The sequence below is a fragment of the Eleutherodactylus coqui genome, chromosome 5 (genome assembly GCF_035609145.1).
Source record: "Eleutherodactylus coqui strain aEleCoq1 chromosome 5, aEleCoq1.hap1, whole genome shotgun sequence".
NCBI classification, from domain to species: domain Eukaryota; kingdom Metazoa; phylum Chordata; class Amphibia; order Anura; family Eleutherodactylidae; genus Eleutherodactylus; species Eleutherodactylus coqui.
In genome coordinates this window covers 194,455,663-194,461,706 of record NC_089841.1, presented here as the reverse complement: position 1 = coordinate 194,461,706, position 6,044 = coordinate 194,455,663, and positions in this window count along the sequence as shown.

The following is a 6,044-nucleotide window of genomic DNA, read 5'->3' as shown; positions in this document are numbered from 1 at the left end:
TAGCCCATTGAATTCAATGGAGCCGGCAATACAGCATGTTCCACTGAAAGCAATGGGCTGCCGGCGATCGCGGGATGAATTGTCGGGGACCAGGAGGGAGCGACAGCCTGCAGCAGCACCGCAGAACGCCGCAGAACGCCGGGGGAAGTGAGTAATGATTTTTATTCTTTGCTCCGCTGTATTCCCGGCGTATAAGGGGACAGTTGGGGGATCGTCTTATACGCCCCGTCGCCTTATACGCCGGTATATACGGTATATATTTTTATTGTAACACATTTCTGGATGAATTGCAGGGAAGGGCTTATATATTTAAGCCCTCCCCGACAATTCATCCCGCGATCGCCGGCAGTTTATTGCTTTCAGTGGAACCTGCTGTATTGCCGGCTCCATTGAATTCAATGGGCAAACATCGTTCTTCTCTGCCACAGTTGTTACAGCTGTGTCAGAGAAGAATGATTTGTCTTCTATATGTTCTCAATGGGGTCGGCGCTGCTGCCGCCAGCCCCATTGAGTGCATATAGAGAAGAGAACAGGAATCGCAGATCGCACATAGGTGCGATCTGCGATTTCTATGGCCTAAGAAGGACCGTTGGGGTTCTTGAAGCCTAAAATCACTCCTAACGCTCTCCCTATAGCAGCTCCGGCATCAACAGCACTTTCCCTGAACTATGTCAGAATGCATCTGTGGCGAGCCGCGGGCGGGCAGATTTTAATACTCAGGTGACACCTAATCTCGCCAGCCACTCACTGCAGGGGGGTGGTATAGGGCTTGAATGTCGCAGGGGGAAGTTGTAATGCCTTCCCTGTCTTTCTATTGGCCAGAAAAGCGCGCAAATTTCTCGGAAGAAAATGAAAGTGACTCGAACATCGCGTGGTACTCGTCTCGAGTAACGAGCATCTCGAACACCCTAATACTCGAACGAGTATCAAGCTCGGACGAGTATGCTCGCTCATCTCTAGTGCTCTGTATTTGTGCTATTTGTCTGTAAAATGGCATTGGTCTGGCAATAGGGTCAGGCAACTGTTGGATCAGTGACATGTGCTCCTGGGGTGTCCAAGGTTTGTACTCCGCCACAGACATCGCATGATTCCCCCAGGTGCCATCTCTCCAGTCCCTGAAGAGGAGGAAAGCATTAAGGGGATCAGAACTTTCCTCCCTCTGCTGTGGCTGCCACTTGTTGTTCTGCTATTGCCTGACTGCGTGTTACAACAGGGTAAACTCCTGATGTGTCTTCCAAGCGAGGAGCACCACAAGTCAAACAAGTGTCCCTGTTGTCTGGATTCTGTTGACCACACACCTTACAAGTATAATCCTCAGGTCCGTTTGAGGCAGAAGGATTGGGGTAGCGAGGTGGTGTCCGGTGTGGATTGTCAGGGGATGCATAATACATACGTCCCTTGAAATCCTTTTTCTGATAGCCCATTCCTGCTGTGTCTATAGTTGTTTTGATCCAACTGTTTAACATATCTCCTAGTCCATTATCTTTGATCTAACCTCTGTGACTCTCTCTAAACATTTCCAAGCTTGCTGTTCTAAGGCTCCCTCTCCCCAAATGCCTGCTTTTCTCAAAAACTTACTACATCCTTTCCCCACAGCTTGTTTACCTTCTCTTTCTTCTACTATTTCCTTGGCTGTTCTCCATATAGGCATATCCTTGCCCTGTATGTTCCCCATATTGTCTGTCGTTAGTGCGCTATACTTCTGTCCCCTCTTATTTCTTCCCTGACTCTATTTTCCTTACTTTACAAAAGAAGATTTCCCCAGGAGTTACTATTAAAAGTTTATCCTGTTCTACCTAGGCTTTTCTCAACCCAAAGGTTGTACCTATTTAGAGGTCAGAAAGGGGGTTCCATGGCTCATGTATACTCCTACACACACACTCCTATACAGAGTAGATACAAAGTGGCAGACATTCTGATACATGTAGTGCACCATGCAGACAGGCAACCTATTAACCCCTTCATGACATGGCCTATTTTGGGATTAAGGACGCAACAATTTTTGGCAGATTTTCTTCTCCGTTTATCAAAAGTCATAACTTTTTTATTTTTCCGTTGACGTGGCCGTATGAAGGCTTGTTTTTTGCGTGGCGAACTGTAGTTTTTATCAGTGCCACTTTTGGGTACATAGACTATATTGTAAAACTTTTTTTTTTTTTTTTAATGATAGCAGGGAGAGAAAACTCATCAACTCTGCCATAAAGTTTTTTATATTTTTTTTACAGCGTTAATCATGCAGCATAAATGAGACATTCCGTTTTTTCTGCGGACTGATACGGTTACAACAATACCAAAATTCTTACTTTTTTTAGGTTTTCCCACTTTTCTGCAATAAAAACCCCTTTTTTTTTGGAAATCTTTTTTTTTTCTAAATCGCTGCATTCAAAGTCCTGTAACTTTTTTATTTTTCAATATATGGCGCTCTATGAGGGCTTATTTTTTGCGAGACGAGCTCTAGTTTTTACTGATACCATTTTGGAGTACATACGGCTTTTTTGATCACTTTTATTGCGTTTTTAGTGAGGCAAAATGCTAAAAATTAGCATTTTGCCTGTTTTTTAGCGTTTTTTTTCCGTGCACAGTCAAAGGCATGTGCAACTTATTGTACGTGTCGTTACGGACGCGAAAATACTAAATATGTGGGGTTTTATTTATTTATTTTTCCTTTTTTATGGTAATCTGAGAAAAAGCATAAAAAACTGTTTTTTTAACTCTTTTTTTTACATTTTTTTAATTCATTTTTTTAATCTTTGTTTTTTTTTACACTGTTTGTGTCCCTCTGAGGGACTTTAACCACTGCCCTTATGATCGCTGTCATAAGGCATGGCAGAGCTACTTCTCTGCCATGCCTTATCGCTTATACAGTGATCTCAGGCACTGGTAATACAGGACGCCAGTGTATGGCGTCCTGTTACCATGGTGACAGGCCGGGCTCTCGCGATGACATGAGTCCGCTCCCTCTGTGAACTATTTCCCTGCCGCGATCTACTTAGATCGCGGCAGGGGAGGGGTTAAGAACGGGGGGCGCATCTCCGATGCCCCCCCGCTGTTGCAGCGGGACGCCAGCTGTGACTGACAGCCGGCTCCTGCTGCGGGATAGCGCGGGATCGTATGTGATCCCGCGCTATCTCCAGAACGTAAGTACCAGGCTGCCAGGACGTAAACTTACGCCCTGCAGCGGGAACGGGTTAATGACGCCATAATAGTTCGGCGGGTTGCCCTGCACCTCAAAAAAGTGAACCACATTGGTACTGCCACCCTGGGCTCCCCCTGACTTTGTATCCACTATGTGTGGGAGTATACACCAAGCAGCCACCCCCCTCTATATTAAGAGGCTGTGTGAGTGGCTGTTTCATCGATGTCCCTCACAGGTGTATTTAGCTCCCTCATTTGGTAGTCTGCTACCTGCATGTTGAGAGGATGCAGTCATCTGCCCTCCTTAGTCAGTAAGTATATGGCCATTTTCTGTGATTGTCCACATTCCCACCAAGATGACTCAAAATGGCGCCCAATCGCCAATGCTCTCCTCTTTCCAGCTCACTCCCGCCAAAATCTTCCCGCCAATCAATTGGCACCAAGAGGACTGCGCCCTGGGTGGACTCATAGTAGGGGGAAGGTTTACACCCACCAGAGGTACTAATGAGTAACCGGTCTCTGTCTGTCATATCGGTGTCAGACTCTGACAGTGAAGGGAGTCAGAGGTTACCAATCGGAGGACCATTGCTGGCCACGAATAATTTTAATTTCCCTTGATAATGGACTCTTTATGTAAGAGACTGGTTTCTAACACCAGTTAAGCCCTTTCTATCTAAAGGGGACTTTAAAATTATTTCACCTGTTTTGAACAGTCATGCGCTGACCGTTTCTTTTTCATATTGAAAAGTTTGTAATGTTTGCAACGTTCAAGTCATGTGCAGGAGGAAGTGTATATCACTTTGTTTATTTTCTTTGCTCGCTCACGCTTAATATAAGTATAGCAATTCATTTCTTCAAAGTATGATATACTCAATTCAATTCATGCCTAGTTTAAATATACCACCCTGCGTGTGAACGTGCATGCATGGTATGTATGATTTATGTGTATGGCTGGAGGCTTCATGTTCCGCATGTAGCGTCTCAGTGTTAGCCCACCGTCTAGTCTGTCCAAGCAGGCAGGGCCTTCCTTTCACCTTTTTCTTTAGTTAGAGAAAGTGATGGTCATTCTACATGTCTCTTATTTTTCCTGCCAGTCGCACTTCTCTAGTTTTTGTAGTTTGGTAGTGATGTGTTTCAATTCTTCAATAGAGAAATTCATGCTCATTCCACTTATCTCAGTTCTTTTGTCTTTGGGGAAAAAAGTAATGAACAAGCCCCATAGCTATACTAGTGAATCCTGAATTCTGTTTGGCCTAGTAGAAAATTCTAAATGTACTTGCAAGTCATATTCCTGACCGCAGTCATAAACAGAAAAGCCATACTAAGAAATAACACTACATGATAGTGTCAGTACACCGGGAGTGGGTTAATCCTGTACATAGGTAACCGGGGGTTGGAGTTGTGCTTATAGGTTTCGCCTTGCACACTTCGTGGCTGCGCAGAGGCCTCACAGGTGAATTGGAAGTAACACATTGGAGATAGCTCGACTCCGGATCTTACACTCTGTTTTGGAGGCGCCGGGGTCAGCTTAGTTTTAAGTAGGGGGGAACTGTAGTGGCCCAATACATACTTTCCTGGCCCCTTCCATAATCTCATACATGTCATGTCTTATGTTGGTGCGCTGTGCAAATCTGTCTAGTCATTCTGTTACATGTATTGCACAGCTGCAGGGTGTGATGGGTTAAGTGTTTGCGAAAGCCTGAAGCTTGCCTGTAAATGTATCAATTTATGTCCAGTCACATGGTATGAGTGAGGCTATAAATGTGAGTGTGTGAGAGCGGGAAAGAGGAGAGTCTATTCTTCAAAGTAAAGGGAGTCCATTGCTTTTGGGTTCCTTAGGTTTCAGAGTGCCAGCCACATGGGGGTACCCTCAACCCTCATGTGGTAAAAAATGGAAGAAGAAGAGAGGTTCCCTAAAGTGCGTGTATCTGTGATAAGAGTCAGCTCCAAGAGAGAGAGAGAGAGAGCGTGAGCCAGGAGTAAGTGCAATTTCCAAGGCCTAGCGCAGAGGTACTTTCTGACCTCTTTTTCTACGCGGCCATCCGTAGTTATTGGATAACCGCGTAGAGGTACTCTTCTTCATTCATTTCACACAGCCGTCCTAAAGTCTGGGATCGCCGGGTGGAGGTACTATTACTCAAGTCTGTTTAATCCCTGCACTTCAAGAATTGTCAATTGTACCTTGTGTTATTCTGAAGTTATTCAAGTAAAGTTCTTCCAGGCCCTGACCGTTCCCAGGGACCTGAGCAATTGTGCCTTGTGGTCCATTTATTTACTGCCAAGGGTCATACCAGTGAGTAACGGAAATGTGGCATCACTCATGACATCTGCTATCCCTGTTCTGCAGTTTATTAGGCATCCATATCTTAGGGGTGTCCAGGAGAGGCCTAGCGCCGCCCTGTCCGAGGCTGTGTGTGTCCCTCCAGGAGGGAGCGTGGTAAGTGCCGCCGTGACAAGCCAGCATCTTGCCCTCCCAGCTCCTCAACGTACGTCCTGTGTCCGGCGTCACCCTATGGGACGCTGCATGTAAAGCATACAGTAGGGGCTCTATGTAAGGAAGTGGTGCGGAGCTGTGTGTGTAAAGCATACAGTGTGAGCTCAGTATGTAAGGCGGTGGTACAAAGCTGTGTGTGTAAAGCATATAGTAGGGGGCTCAGTATGTAAGGCAGTGTTGTAGAACTGTGTGTGTAAAGCATACAGTGGCTGGCCCAGTATGTAAGGTAGTGGTGCAGTGCTGTGTGTGTAAAGCATACAGTGGGGGGCTCAGTATGTAAGGCAGTGGTGTAGAGCTTTGTGTGTAAAGCATGCAGAGGGGACTCAGTATATAAGGCGCTAGTGTAGAGCTGCGTGTGTAAAGCACACAGTCGGGGATCAGTATGTAAGGCGGTGGTGTAGAACTGTGCGTAAAG